Here is a 17,081-nt window from a genome sequence, read left to right as displayed (position 1 = left end):
GAAACAATATTAAGAGAACTGTGTGACCAATCCAAAAGGAACAATATCTGTATTATAGGGGTCCCAGAAGAAGAAGAGAGAGGAAAAGGGATAAAAAGTATCTTTGAAGAAATAATTGCTGAAAACTTCCCCAAACTGGGGGAGGAAATAATCGAACAGACCACGGAAATATACAGAACCCCCAACAGAAAGGATCCAAGGAGGACAACACCAAGACACATAATAATTAAAATGGCAAAGATCAAGGACAAGGAGAGATTTCTAAAGGCAGCTAGAGAGAAAAAGGTCACCTATAAAGGAAAACCCATCAGGCTAACATCAGACTTCTCGACAGAAACCCTACAGGCCAGAAGAGAATGGCATGATATATTTAATGCAATGAAACAGAAGGACCTTGAACCAAGGATACTGTATCCAGCACGACTATCATTTAAATATGATGGCGGGATTAAACAATTCCCAGACAAACAAAAGCTGAGGGAATTTGCTTCCCACAAACCACCTCTACAGGGCATCTTACAGGGACTGCTCTAGATGGGAGCATCCCTAAAAAGAGCACAGAACAAAATACCCAACATATGAAGAATGGAGGAGGAGGAATAAGAAGGGAGAGAAGAAAAGAATCTCCAGACAGTGTATATAACAGCTCAATAAGTGAGCTAAGTTAGGCAGTAAGATACTAAAGAGGCTAACCTTGAACCTTTGGTAACCACGAATTTAAAGCCTGCAATGGCAATAAGTACATATCTCTCAATAGTCACCCTAAATGTAAATGGACTTAATGCACCAATCAAAAGACACAGAGAAATAGATTGGATAAAAAAGCAAGACCCTGGGGGGCGGAGCCAACATGGCGGCGTGAGTAGGACAGTGGGAATCTCCTCCCAAAAACATATATACTTTTGAAAATACAACAAACACAACTAGCCCTAAAAGAGAGACCAGAAGACGCAGGACAGTGGCCAGACTGCAGCTACACCAGCGAGAACCCAGCGCCTGGTGAAAGGGGTAAGATACAAGCCCCGGGCCCGGCGGGACCCAAGCGCCCCTCCTCCCAGCTCCCGGCGGGAGAACAATAGGCAGAGCGGGAGGGAGACGGAGCCCAGGACTGCTGAACACCCAGCCCCAGCCACCCCCACCAGAGCACAGACAAAGTGCGTGGGCGGAGGGCCCTGGATACTGGGGGAACAGGGAGTAAGACCTCTGAGCGGGTGCCGAAGCTGATGCCCCTGTGACAAAGAAAAGCGGGGGCTTTTTGAAAGTCTTAAAGGGACAGGGACTTAACAGCTTGATGGAAACAACCCAGGTCACAGTACAGCAGCTGGAAATTACAGGGAAAACCGGGCGCACTAACCCCCTGGGCAACAGTTCTGAGACCCCTCACGGAGGCAAACAGTCAAGCAGCCCCCCCATCCATTACCCCACCGGGCGCTGCGAAAGCAGAGAAGCAGCCTGAGACAAACTCCGCCCACAGAAAGGGAAATTCCTCCCTTCCGGCCGGGCAAGACACAAATACCCAGTCTACACGCAGTTACCCAACACAAGCCACTAGGGGTCGCAGTTGTCCCAGTAAAGAAAGGCCAGTAGCAAGTGAAAATTTTGGCCCTCCCAGCTGACAGTCAATAGCACCTGTCAACATGAAAAGGCAAAAAAATATGATCCAGACAAGACTAACCCAGACAGCTTAGCATCTGCTACATCTTCCCCTGAGAAGGAATCTGGGGAGATAGATTTAGCCAGTCTTCCTGAAAAAGAATTCAAAACAAAAGTCATAACCATGCTGATGGACTTGCAGAGAAATATGCAAGAACTAAGGAAGGAGAATTCAGAAATAAAACAAGCTCTGGAAGGACTTCAAAACAGAATGGACGAGATGCAAGAGACCATTAATGGACTAGAAAACAGAGAACAGGAACGCAGAGAAGCTGATGCAGAGAGAGATAAAAGGATCTCCAGGAAAGAAAGAATTTTAAGAGAGCTGAGTGACCAAACGAAAAGGAACAATATACGAATTATAGGTATTCCAGAAGAAGTAGAGAGAGAAAAGGGGATAGAAAATGTCTTTGAAGAAATAATTACTGAAAACTTCCCCAAACTAGGGGAAGAAATGGCCTCTCAGACCACAGAGGTACACAGAACTCCCATGACAAGGGATCCAAGGAGGGCAACACCAAGACACATAATAATTAAAATGGCAAAGATCAAAGACAAGGACAAAGTATTAAAGGCAGCCAGAGAGAAAAAAAAGGTTACCTACAAAGGAAAACCCATCAGGCTATCATCAGACTTCTCAACAGAAACCCTACAGGCCAGAAGAGAATGGCATGATATACTTAATGCAATGAAACAGAAGGGCCTCAAACCAAGACTACTGTATCCAGCACGAATATCATTTAAATATGAAGGAGGGATTAAACAATTCCCAGACAAGCAAAAGTTGAGGGAATTTGCCTCCCATAAACCACCTCTACAGGGCATCCTACAGGGACTGCTCTAGATGGGAGCACTCCTAAAAAGAGCATAGAACAAAACACCCAACATATGAAGAAGGGAGGAGGAGGAATAAGATGGGAGAGAAATAAAGAATCATCAGACTGTGTTTATAATAGCTCAACAAGTGAGTTAAGTTAGACAGTAAGATAGTAAAGAAGCTAACCCTAAACCTTTGGTAACCACAAACTTAAAGCCTGCAATGGCAATAAATTCATACCTTTCAATAATCACCCTAAATGTAAATGGACTGAATGCACCAATCAAAAGACACAGAGTAATAGAATGGATAAAAAAGCAAGATCCATCCATATGCTGCTTACAAGAGACTCACCTCAAACCCAAAGACGCGCACAGACTTAAAGTCAAGGGATGGAAAAAGATATTTCAAGCAAACAACAGAGAGAAGAAAGCAGGTGTTGCAATTCTGGTATCAGACAAAACAGACTTCAAAATAAAGAAAGTCACAAAAGACAAAGAAGGACATTACATAATGATAAAGGGCTCAGTCAAACAAGAGGATATAACCATTATAAATATATATGCACCCAATACAGGAGCACCAACATACCTGAAACAAATATTAACAGAACTAAAGGAGGAAATAGAATGCAATGCATTGATTCTAGGAGACTTCAACACACCTCTCACTCCAAAGGACAAATCCACCAGACAGAAAATAAGTAAGGACACAGAGGCACTGAACAACACACTACAACAGATGGACCTAATAGACATGTACAGAACTCTACATCCAAAAGCAACAGGATACACATTCTTCTCAAGTGCACATGGAACATTCTCCAGAATAGACCATATACTAGGACACAAAAAGAGCCTCAGTAAATTCCAAAAGATTGAAACCCTACCAACCAACTTTACAGACCACAAAGGCATTAAACTAGAAATAAACTGTTCAAAGAAAGCAAAAAGGCTCACAAACACATGGAGGCTAAACAGCACACTCCTAAATAATCAATGGATCAATGACCAAATCAAAATGGAGATCCAGCAATAAATGGAAACAAATGACAACAACAACACTAAGCCCCAACTTCTGTGGGACACAGCAAAAGCAGTCTTAAGAGGAAAGTATATAGCAATCCAAGCATATTTAAAAAAGGAAGAACAAGCCCAAATGAACGGTCTAATGTCACAATTATCGAAATTGGAAAAAGAAGAACAAATGAGGCCTAAGGTCAGCAGAAGGAGGGACATAATAAAGATCAGAGAAGAAATAAATAAAATTGAGAAGAATAAAACAATAGCAAAAATCAATGAAACCAAGAGCTGGTTCTTCGGGAAAATAAACAAAATAGATAAGCCTCTAGCCAGACTTATTAAGAGGAAAAGAGAGTCAACACAAATCAACAGTATCAGAAACGAGAAAGGAAAAATCATGACGGACCCCGCAGAAATATAAAGAATTATTAGAGACTACTATGAAAACCTATATGCTAACAAGCTGGGAAACCTAGGAGAAATGGACAACTTCCTAGGAAAATAAAACCTTCCAAGACTGACCCAAAAAGAAACAGAAAATCTAAACAGACCAATTACCAGCAACGAAATTGAAGCGGTAATCAAAAAACTACCAAAGAACAAAACCCCCGGGCCAGATGGATTTACCTCGGAATTTTATCAGACATACAGGGAAGACATAATACCCATTCTCCTTAAACTTTTCCAAGAAATAGAAGAGGAGGGGATACTCTCAAACTCATTCTATGAAGCTAACACCACCCTAATACCAAAACCAGGCAAAGACCCCACCAAAAAAGAAAACTACAGACCAATATCCCTGATGAATGTAGACGCAAAAATACTCAACAAAATTTTGGCAAACCGAATTCAAAAATACATCAAAACGATCACACACCATGACCAAGTGGGATTCATCCCAGGGATGCAAGGATGGCACAAAATTCGAAAGTCCATCAATATCATCCACCACATCAACAAAAAGAAAGACAAAAACCACATGATCATCTCCATAGATGCTGAAAAAGCATTTGACAAAGTTCAACATCCATTCATGATAAAAACTCTCAGCAAAATGGGAATAGAGGGCAAGTACCTCAACATAATAAAGGCCATCTAATAAAAACCCACAGCCAACATTATATTGAACAGCGAGAAGGTGAAAGCATTTCCGCTGAGATCGGGAACTAGACAGGGATGCCCACTCTCCCCACTGTTATTTAACATAGTACTGGAGGTCCTAGCCACGGCAATCAGACAAAACAAAAAAATACAAGGAATCCAGATTGGCAAAGAAGAAGTTAAACTGTCACTATTTGTAGATGACATGATACTGTATATAAAAAACCCTAAAGACTCCACCCCAGAACTACTAGAACTGATATCAGAATACAGCAAAGTTGCAGGATACAAAATCAACACACAGAAATCTGTGGCTTTCCTATACACCAACAATGAACCAACAGAAAGAGAAATCAGGAAAACAACTCCATTCACAATTGCATCAAAAAAAATAAAATACCTAGGAATAAACCTAACCAAAGAAGTGAAAGACTTATATTCTGAAAACTACAAGTCACTTTTAAAAGGAATTAAAGGGGACACTAACAAATGGAAACGCATCCCATGGTCATGACTAGGAAGAATTAATATCGTCAAAATGGCCATCCTGCCCAAAGCGATATACAGATTTGATGAAATCCCTATCAAATTACCAGCAACATTCTTCAATGAACTGGAACAAATAATACAAAAATTCATATGGAAACACAAAAGACCCCGAATAGCCAAAGCAATCCTGAGAAAGAAGAATAAAGTAGGGAGGAATCTCACTCCCCAACTTCAAGCTCTATTATAAAGCTATAGTAATCAAGACAATTTGGTACTGGCACAAGAACAGAGCCACAGACCAATGGAACAGACTAGACAATCCAGACATTAACTCAGACATATATGGTCAATTAATATTTGATAAAGGAGCCATGGACATACAATGGCGAAATGACAGTCTCTTCAACAGATGGTGCTGGCAAAACTGGACAGCTACATGTAGGAGAATGAAACTGGACCATTGTCTAACCCCATATACAAAAGTAAAACTCAAAATGGATCAAAGACCTGAATGTAAGTCACGAAACCATTAAACTCTTGGAAGAAAACATAGGCAAAAACCTCTTAGACATAAACATGAGTGACCTCTTCTTGAACATATCTCCCCTGGCAAGGAAAACAACAGCAAAAATGAACAAGTGGGACTATATTAAACTGTAAAGCTTCTGTACAGAAAAAGACACCATCAATAGAACAAAAAGGAACCCTACAGTATGGGAGAATATATTTGAAAATGACACATCCGATAAAGGCTTGACGTCTGGAATATATAAAGAGCTCACACGCCTCAACAAACAAAAAACAAATAACCCAATTAAAAAATGGGCAGAGGAACTGAACAGACAGTTCTCCAAAAAAGAAATACAGATGACCAACAGACACATGAAAAGATGCTCCACATCGCTAATTATCAGAGGAATGCAAATTAAAACTACAATGAGGTATCACCTCACACCAGTAAGGATGGCTGCCATCCAAAAGACAAACAACAACAAATGTTGGTGAGGCTGTGGAGAAAGGGGAACCCTCCTACACTGCTGGTGGGAATGTAAATTAGTTCAACCATTGTGGAAAGCAGTATGGAGGTACATCAAAATGCTCAAAACAGACATACCATTTGACCCAGAAATTGCACTCCTAGGAATTTACCCTAAGAATGCAGCAATCAAGTATGAGAAAGATCAGTGCACCCCTATGTTTATCGCAGCACTATTTACAATAGCCAAGAATTGGAAGCAACCTAAATGTCCATCGATAGATGAATGGATAAAGAAGATGTGGTACATATATGCAATGGAATACTACTCAGCCATAAGAAAAGGGCAAATCCAAGCATTTGCAGCAACATGGATGGAGCTGGAGGGTATTATGCTCAGTGAAACAAGCCAAGTGGAGAAAGAGAAATACCAAATGATTTCACTTATCTGTGGAATATAAGAACAAAGGAAAAACTGAAGGAACAAAACAGCACCAGAATCACAGAAGTCAAGAATGGACTAACAGGTACCAATGGGAAAGGGACTGGGGAGGATGGGTGGGTAGGGAGCAATAAGGGGGGGTAGAAAAAGAGGGGTATTAAGATTAGCATCCATAGCGGGGTGGGAGAAAGGGGAGGGCTGTACAACACAGAGAAGACAAGTAGTGATTGTACAACATTTTGCTATGCTGATGGACAGTGACTGTAAAGGAGTACATAGGGGGGACCTCGTATAGGGGAGAGCCTAGTAAACAAAGTATTCGTCATGTAAGTGTAGATTAATGATAAAAAAAAAAAACAGTTCCTGTGTGGTGACCTCCAATGAGTTCTACACAATGATATAAAGGGCATATAAAAGTGTAGGCAAAGGGTCTGTTTGTGTTTATACAGAAGATCAAAGCCTAATTTGGCTACCCCGAAAATGAACTAAGATACGATATGAAAAAGAACTTCCAACATCAGCACTCTCGGGAGGACTCATGACAGAAGATGATCAGCAAAAAAAAAAAAAAAAAAAAAACCCCAACAAAGATCCACGCACTGCTACAGCTGTAGATGCACTCATCCCACCAGTTCCTGGACTTGCCATGGGAAGGATGAAGGAGATATCTAAGCTGGCCTGTGCATACAGTAAAACAACAAATTGGACTGGATCTATACTGTTGGAACTCAACCAAGAATTAGGAGAAGTGCAAATTGTAGCACTCCAAAATCTTACAACCACAGACTATTTACTGTTAAAAGAACATATGGGATGTGAACAGTCCCCAGGAATGGGTTGTTCTAATTTATCTGAATTCTCTCAGATTGTTCAAGTTCAGTTGGACAATATCCACCATATCATAGATAATTTTTCACAAATGCCTAAGGTGCCTAACTGGTTTTCTTGGTTTCACTGGAGATGGCTGGTAATTACAGGTATGCTTTGGTTATGTAACTATATTCCTATTATGTTAATGTGTGTGCACAATTTAATTAGTAGTTTAAAACCTATCCATGCTGAAGTTACTCTACCAGAAGATATGTCAAAGAAATAATCAATCTTTCCAGGTTTTCTTCTGCCTGCTACTTCTATAGCTTTTCTTCTTCCTACCTAATCACAACCTTTAAATAGAACTCGTGCCACATGTCGAATTTACCGAGTATCATAATTCTTCCAAGTGGTAAAGACACCTCAAGACAAATGCTGGGCATAGAAGCCACAGGGCATAAATATGCAAAGAAGTAAAAAGCTAACCTTTTCAAACAATAAGGCTTCTCTCTCACTTACCAACTTAACATTTCCCTGTATGGCCCCGGAAGATGACTGGTTAGCCAGAGACGGGTAAGATTCCTCAAGGGAGGAACAACCTAAGACAGGCACAGTCGCAGGGGGGCCATCAGGTGAGAAATTGGGGATCAACAGAGGTGAGTCTTAGAACCTCCCCCCTCATGTTCTGAGAGAAATCTTCTGCATACATGGATGTTTATTGCCCTCGTCTAGCTCGGATTAACACATAGTCTACAGGCACTCACCTGATCATCTACATTTGCTCTCTTACAACACTAAACTCTGTTTTCTACCTTTATCTCGTATCTACCTACCACTTCAGCATTTTATTAAAAATAATAATAATAGAGAAATGTGGTATCCACATATAAATCAAGTTTAAAAATCAAATGAGTATTCATATTTGAACTGACTGTTTATAGTTCATAATGCATGAACAAAACCGAAAGCTTCTGTGATGACTGCCCTTGCACTATTCACCATGTAACTTATTCACTACGTAAGAATTTGTACTCCATGTAAGAATTTGTTCGTTATGCATCAGAAGATTGGAGACTGGCGAAAATTAGGTTTGGGGTGGATTAATGATTGTGCATTGAGTATTGACCCCCCTATACAGAAATTTATTGTTGTTAACAACTATTTGATCAATAAATATGAGAGATGCCCTCACACACACAAAAAAAATATGTATATATATAAACAGACTTCCAATTGTAAAATAAATAAGTAACCGGGATGTAATGTATAGCATAAGGAATATAGTCAAAATATTGTAACAAGTTGGTATGGTGATAGCTGGTACCTAGAATTATCATGTATATAAATGTTGAATCACTGTGTTGTACACCTGAAACTAATGTAATGTAATACTGTGTGTCAACTACCCTTCAATAAAAAAAAAAAAAAAGCAAGACCCATCTATATGCTGCTTACAAGAAACTCACCTCAAACCCAAAGACATGCACAGACTAAAAGTCAAGGCATGGGAAAACATATTTCAGGCAAACAACAGCGAGAAGAAAGCAGGGGTTGCAGTACTAATATCAGACAAAATAGACTTCAAAACAAAGAAAGTAACAAGAGATAAAGAAGGACACTACATAATGATAAAGGGCTCAGTCCAACAAGAGGATATAACCATTCTAAATATATATGCACCCAACACAGGAGCACCAGCATATGTGAAACAAATACTAACAGAACTAAAGAGGGAAATAGACTGCAATGCATTAATTCTAGGAGACTTCAACACACCACTCACCCCAAATGATAGATCCACCGGGCAGAAAATAAGTGAGGACACGGAGGCACTGAACAACACAGTAGAACAGATGGACCTAATAGACATCTATAGAACTCTACATCCAAAAGCAACAGGATATACATTCTTCTCAAGTGCACATGGAACATTCTCCAGAAAAGACCACATACTAGCCCACAAAAAGAGCCTCAGTAAATTCCAAAATACTGAAATTCTACCAACCAATTTTTCAGACCACAAAGGTATAAAACTAGAAATAAATTCTACAAAGAAAACAAAAAGGCTCACAAACACATGGAGGCTTAATAACATGCTCCTAAATAATCAATGGATCAACGAACAAATTAAAGTAGAGATCAATTAATATATAGAAACAAATGACAACAACAACACAAAGTCCCAACTTCTGTGGGACGCAGCGAAAGCAGTCTTAAGAGGAAAGTATATAGTGATCCAGGCACACTTGAAGAAGGAAGAACAATCCCAAATGAATAGTCTAACATCACAATTATTGAAACTGGAAAAAGAAGAACAAATGAGGCCTAAAGTCAGCAGAAGGAGGGACATAATAAAGATCAGAGAAGAAATAAACAAAATTGAGAAGAATAAAACAATAGCAAAAATCAACGAAACCAAGAGCTGGTTCTTTGAGAAAATAAACAAAATAGATAAGCCTGTAGCCAACCTTATTAAGAGAAAGACAGAATCAACACAAATCAACAGAATCAGAAATGAGAACAGAAAAATCATGACAGACTCCACAGAAATACAAAGAATTATTAAAGACTACTATGAAAACCTATATGCCAACAAGCTGGAAAACCTAGAAGAAATGGACAACTTCCTAGAAAAATACAACCTTCCAAGACTGACCAAGGAAGAAAGAAACAAACAAACAAAAAATGCAAATTCCTAGACTCTAACCTAGATTTACTGTGTCAGAATTTCCAGGTATGGATGCAGATACTGCATTTTTAATACACACCCATCGTGATATTTATGTGTATGGAAGTTATGTGCAGTGGGAACAGGATAGAAGGTAGTGATGCCTTGTTTCCTCAGTGTGGAAGACTTTGCCGATAGGAAATTAACAACTTGAGGGTGTTGCTGAGACTTACTTTTCCCTACGTCTACTTGAGAGCGCTGATAATTTCAAATGGTGACTCTTCTTTCCTCTTATTCCTTGACTATGTTAACTTCATTTGATTACTGTCATGGGAGGATGTCATTCCTTTTTTTGTCTCTTAATATCATTGCCCAGACTTATTATATACTTTTTATGTATTTATAGAAGCATAATTACAATCAGTGACAGTAGCAATTTGATGAGTTGACAAATCCGTGTAACCAACAACCCCATTGGAAAAATGGAGTATGCCACCATTTGAGGAAGTGCACTAGGGTCCCTTTTGATTCCATCCTTTCCCCTATCCATCCTGGCAACCTTTATAATGAGTTACATCCACGCAGATCGGGTTTGCCTATTCTTGAACTTCATAAAATGGTGCATTGACTATGGGCTAACTCTGTAATTGTTATAAAAGGCAATGACACTCATTTTACCAAAATCTTTCAAGAGAAACCACTCTAGACAACAGGATCCTGCTAAGGACTTTAGAGACTGTCCTTCTGTAGCCAGTTAGGTTTAAGCATTCAACCAGATATATCCAGTTTTAAAATTCTGATATAACATGACAGTATGCAGATGGTTCAAGTTGAATCAGTTGCTCTAACCTGAAAGAATGATACCCCCAAGCTCCTGCAAGAATTTGAGATCAACTTGCTGAAATTGTATTAGTAATACTTAGGAAGAAGAAAGAAGGTTTGGAGATAGGCAGATATATCTCCAACTGACCCACAGACTGTAGACCACCAAGTTTGAGCCCAGATTACATTCCAAAGGGATCAGTAACAGTTTCCCCAAACTTGGATTTCAACATACTCTTACCCACTTTTGTATTTTCAGCCCCACAATTGCAGTCCTTATCAGAGCCTAAAGGAATGTGACAGCATTGGAGAAATAGTACATCCTTTCTACCATCCATTATCATAATTCTCTTGGTCTCCTACCATTTTCTCTAGTCCTTACCATTTCTGCATGCTGTGATTCTATGATTTTAACATTCCTGCTACTCTGTGGTTCTATGTCATTCTCATAGAGTTATTTGCCCCCATCTTTTTGAATGTTTATTTTATATCCTAGCTTGAAGAGCTCTGTACCATCACTCTATTTCCTTTGGAATTGCCTGAGGTTTTGCTCCTGAGCACCTCCTGGTACTGCCTTCCTTTGGAAACTAGTGGAATTATGCCCATATTTTCTTAAAATATTTTAAAGTCTAACTTCCTAAAGTCCGTTGTACACATTTTATCCAGCTCAACTTTGCTCTCCCTTGCAGATGATATGGTCACGTTCCCCCATGTTCTCATTGTTTCCATGTCAACAAATGGCTCCTTCTCATTGGTTGGAATCAGGCAGAGCACAGGTATTTTTATTCCTTCATCTATCTACTAGGACATGAAATGTTAGGAAGGCAAGTGGAAAAGTCTGCTTTTATCTGAATGAAGTATCCAGAATGTTATCCCCATTGTGCATGGTCTGCCAATTTTGTGGCTTTCCTCCATGTGGCTCGGCTCTGATTCCACAAAAGCATCATTTCTGTTCCTCTCTCCTTTCATCTCCAGCCAAGTGTTCAGGGATACCTCTGAATTTGTTGTTATCACTGCCTACAGGACTGCTCCATCTCCTCCCAAAAGGTCTTTTGTGCACAGTACACCCTTGTTTGTTCCCATGGATCCATTCCACCCCACCAACTCTCGGTGGTATCTGTGAGGGCTTATTTGTCATCGGCTGCTGTAATCTCAAGGTTACTATGTTGCCCATGTTCTGTGCATGATATCTGGACATCTGTTGCCTACATTTTTTTTCTGATGTCCTTCCCAGTTATATTCTTATTGAATTGTTCAGGACCTCCCTCACTGTTGAAATTCTTCCCAGGCCCTCCTTAATATCATCCATGGAAACCCATTTCAGTTTTATCTAGGTGTTTTTTTTTCTCCCTTCCCATCTGTTTTCCGTTTATAGTCCTTTTGGCCAGATGAGCTGGTGTCTGACTAAACACATTTTTTCAATCTTTGAAGAATGCTTTTCATTCTTAGTCAAATACCCATCATTTCTACATTTGAAGCTATGGCCCTGAGATACAACTTTGCACCAAATGTGTACCTATTCATATCATATTTTTGTTCTCAACATTTGTGCCCCAAGACCTTTATGTCCCCAATTTCACAGCATCTTGAAATACTTCCACACTCTATTTTGATGGGTTTTCATTTCCCTGTAACCTAGCAGTTGATAGCTTTGACCAGTCTCAGCAGGCTCTGCTATATACTAGATCCATACTCCATGAAGTTAACACTTCTTGTATGACTTGATCGTGTCAATTCACAGACATTACTATATCCCTCACAAGGGAGTCCCAAGTCCTAGTGAATGACTTTTCGGCCATAGTTTTACCATTTTATGTGACTTCCTTCTCCATGGGAAAGGATTATTAGAGGTGGTATAGTATATAAAAAGCAGGCTTGTTCTGCTGCTTTTTACTGGGTAGCCAAAGAGGGCAGATAACTAAGTGAACTCTTCTAGCCTCATGTCTTGTTTTAAAAAATATTTTATTAAAATATAGTTGATATTTGATATTAGTTTCAGGTGTACAACAGTGATTTGACAATTATATACATTACAAAATGTTCACCAGGGTAAGTGTAGTTACCATTCAAAGTTATAACAATGCTATTGACTATATTCCCTATGCTGTACTTTTCATTTTCTTGACTTATTTATTTTATAATGGAAAATTTGTACCTCTTTATCCCTTTTACTTATTTTGCCCATCCCTCCACCCCTTACTCTATGGCAGTTGCCAGTTCTCTGTATTTATGAGACTGTTTATCTATTTTGTTTGTTCATTTGCTTTGTTTTTTAGATTCTGCATATTAGCAGAATCATATGGTATTTGTCTTTCTCTGACTTATTTAATTTAGCATAATGCCCAATAGGTCCGTTCATATTGTTGCAAATGGCAAGATTTCATTCTTTTTTATGGCCAAGTAATATTCCATTGTGTATATACCACATCTTCTTTATCCATTCCTCTATCAGTGGCCACTTAGGTTGCTTCTGTATCTTGGCTATTGTAAATAATGTAGCAATAAACACAGGGGTGCATATATCTTTTCAAATTAGTGTTTTTGTTTTCTTCGGTTAAATACCCAGAAGTCGAATTACTGGGTTGTTTGTATTTCTATTTTTAATTTGTTGAGGAATCTCCATATTGTTTTCCATGGTGGCTGCACCATTTTCCATTCCCACCAACAGTATAGGAGGGTTCCCTTTTCTCCACATCCTCAACAACACTTGTTATTTCTTGCCTTTTTGATACTAGCCATTCTGACTGGTATGAGGTGATAGCTCATTGTGGCTTTGATTTGCATTTCCTGGATGACTAATGGTGATGAGCATTTTTTCATGTGTCTGTTCACATACTCTTCTAGGCTTTTTATGTAATCAGTGTTTCTCAACCATTTAAAAAAGTTATTGCTCCCCAAAGGAGTCTTTTTAGACATATTTTTCTTAATATCTCCTCCATGAAATTTTAATGCCACAGATATGCTGTGTATTTCTTTAGGTACAATATGTATATAGATAACTATCCTTGCTTTATATATAAAAAAGAGTGAGGTATTTTCACCCTCTCCCCAGGAACCAAACACTTGTTATTTCTTGCCTTTTTGATACTAGCCATTCTGACTGGTATGAGGTGATAGCTCATTGTGGCTTTGATTTGCATTTCCTGGATGATTAATGGTGATGAGCAGTTTTTCATGTGTCTGTTGGCCATCCATATGTCCTTTTTGGAAAAATGTCTTCACTTCCTTTGCCCATTTTTAATAGAATTATTTGGGCTTTTTAGGTGAGCCTTAGCTTCTTTATCCTTCAAGTGGGGATGATAATACTGACCTTACAGGGTAATTATGATGATATAACAAGATAGTACAAATGAAACCAATTTGTATACTAAAAGTAACACAAACATACATCTTAAGAATAATCATTGGATTAGTTTCCTCCAACCTGCAGAGCACATGTAGTGTGCATGAGAAGTTGTTCAGCATTTGCTCCCACACCATATGGACTCATTCATTGACTGCCTCCTAGAAGCCAGATCCATAAAGAGGAGAAACAAATGCACGTGCACAAACATTGGTGGTGGAGTACTTGGCCAGAGAAAAACTGAATTTGGGAGCATGTCCTTTCCTCAGGGGATTAAAGTGGGCTTTGTGGCAGCCTGTGCACTCCCCACACATGCTGTGTCCTGACTTGTTCTTTGGATTTTTGTACCTCATGCACAAGTGTTTCTGGGCATCCCACAGGTCATCCCAGTGGTGCGCAAAAATTTGCTTATTTTCTAAAACCCTGGGGACCTTTAGTTAGGGACCTCTAGCTCATGCAGGATCCACCTAAGCTAACTTCATGTGGGAAACTTGCCAAAGTAACACCCTTCATTCCCCAACTGTGATGGGATGGCATGGTCCTCTGATTAGTTTGTAGGACAATCATAGTAACAGCTAACCATGATAATAGCAACTACATTTCTCATGTATTGAACAGTTACTCTGTGTCCCATACTTTTCTAGGCTTTTTATATAATCAGTGTTTCTCAACCATTTAAAAAATTATTGCTCCCTAAAGGAGTCTTTTTAGACATGTTTTTCTTAATATCTCCTCCGTGAAATTTTAATACCACAGATAATGCTGTGTATTTCTTTAGGTACTATATATATAGAGAGAGAACAATCCTTGCTTTATATATAAAAAGAATGAGGCATTTTCACCCTCTCCCCAGGAACCAGTTTTCACCCTTGGGGGCAATATTACCCTCATTGAGAATGTATGATGTCTGTCTGTCTATCTATCAATTGATTTATCTTTTTCCCTTTGCCTCAGTCATCCCCCAAGTAATTTCTGAACTGTTTGCTTAGTCCCTGAACCTATTACACAACTATTGACCCCAGAGAAAGAAATCTTGAGTAGGAGGTAATAGTAAACTCTCCATTTGAGGGAAGCCTGCATTTTCCACATACAGTCCAGCCCCCAGGTCAAGACTAGACAGACCCCAGCTTGATGAAGTCCTGTGGTCTCTTCACACACTAGTTTCTTTGTGACCTCCTCCCCCAGGATCTTGAAAGGGATGCTGGACATTCCTCATGAGAAGCCTGGGGAAGAGACTAAAAAGACAGCCAAAGTTTTCCTGCTGCCTGCTGCCAAGGTTCTGAAGGGCCCAGCTGTTGGGGTAAGACTTTGTCAATTTATATATATGTATATATATATATATATATATATATATATATATACATATATATATATATATATGTACTGCAATCTCTGAGGTTTCAAATGCTATCTTAGTTTTCTGTAGTGTCAAAGGGCTAGAAAATGTGGAAATGAGGGAAGCTGGAAGGATGGATGAGAGACGGAAAGGGGAGTAGGGAAGACTGGAGGGGTGGGGTGGGAGGAAAGAGAGAAAAAAGAGGAGGGAGAGAAAGTGTGATGGGAAGAGTAAGGGTCTTGGAATCAAACAACTGGCTTGGTCACTTGGGAACTTGGAAAAGCTACTTAAACACTCTAGGTCATTAAAATACTTGTTTTTCAAGGTCTATGTTTGTATGTACAAGATCTGGCTTTTAAAAGGTGCTCAACTGGGTACACATTATTATTGTTATCATATACGCAGATTGATAATAAAAGGAATCAAATAAATTTGCCAAGCACGTTTTCTGATCATAGAAAAGGCTTATACATACCAATGTCCATATGGGCACAGCCACAGGGCATTCTGTGACCTCAGGAGCAAGGGCTGATGGAGAGGACCCACTTGAGATCCTTTAATAAATAGCACTCCTTTTCGCCACTTAATTGTGAAGCAACTGAGAAATAAGACGAAGGAGTCAGCAGATGGTGTCCAGTATATGCCCTATATTACTAATCACTGCCATTTTATAGAGCACAGCTTCTATCTTTGAGCAAGTAGAATTCTTAACAGCAGACTCCAGAATTTGACCAATTTACTCAACAGCCTCAGGCAACACCAGAACCTGGCAGGATTCCCCATGTGTAGAAGGATGTCCCCTGTGGGTAGCTCCCCAGAAAAGGTACAGAGGCAGAAACTAGGCCAGGCATGACCTTTCTCTTTCTAAACTCACCAACCAGGTAAGTCAGTTCACCTCCTTGGGGAGTAATGTGTGAGGGTGCAGAAGAGGTTTGGTGTGTTATGCCAATGGCTGTCCCCTCAGCTGGCCAAGATAAATCAGGAGGGGTTGGATATGGGCTTCATACCCTTAGTGAGGGGAGGTGAGCGAACCAGGAGAATTTAATGAGACTATAGAATTGGCCTTAAAGTAGGAGAAAGGGATACTGTAATCTGCTTTGAAATGTTTAACAATTTGTTGTCTGTCTGGAAACAAAAAAGTATATCAATCTATAAATTTTACTGATATATAAGGTGTGTAGTGCACAGTTTATAAATAATAATAAAATATGCAATTCCCTTTAAGCTCCATTAGCCAACTGATATTCATTGAATGCTTCTATTGATTTTTGCTCTACTTTTGTAGCCACAGCAAACCTATGGTTGCAATTCAACCATTATTTGACAAGTGGAGCCATTTCTACCATCCAGATAACAGTAGATGTAGATAACATGCCAGCAAGGTTATTAAGAAGTGATGAGTTCTGAGTATTTATGAACTTTGTTTTTAATGTAAATTAATTGTAAGTTTATGACTTAACTTTTAGTAATGACTGTTTAACAGTCCAACTTGTAAAAAGCCTGAAAATATATCAGTGAGCACACCACTGAGGGTTGTCTCACAGTCTTAATCATGATTTTTTTTTTTTTGTATCATTAATCTACAATTACATGAGAAACATT

General features: G+C 39.2%; 1 long non-coding RNA gene across 1 annotated transcript in view; it reads left to right on the top strand.

Annotated features, from left to right (window-relative positions):
* LOC118921507 (uncharacterized) overlaps nt 1–17,081 on the top strand; it is a 63,350-nt gene that overhangs the window by 23,202 nt on the left and 23,067 nt on the right. Inside the window, exon 2 of the long non-coding RNA XR_008996583.1 lies at nt 15,329–15,443. This is a non-coding gene — a long non-coding RNA (uncharacterized LOC118921507). The remainder of the gene's footprint in view (nt 1–15,328; nt 15,444–17,081) is intronic.

The sequence above is a fragment of the Manis pentadactyla genome, chromosome 3 (assembly GCF_030020395.1).
Source record: "Manis pentadactyla isolate mManPen7 chromosome 3, mManPen7.hap1, whole genome shotgun sequence".
Taxonomy (NCBI): domain Eukaryota; kingdom Metazoa; phylum Chordata; class Mammalia; order Pholidota; family Manidae; genus Manis; species Manis pentadactyla.
This window is presented reverse-complemented; position numbering and strand designations above follow the sequence as displayed.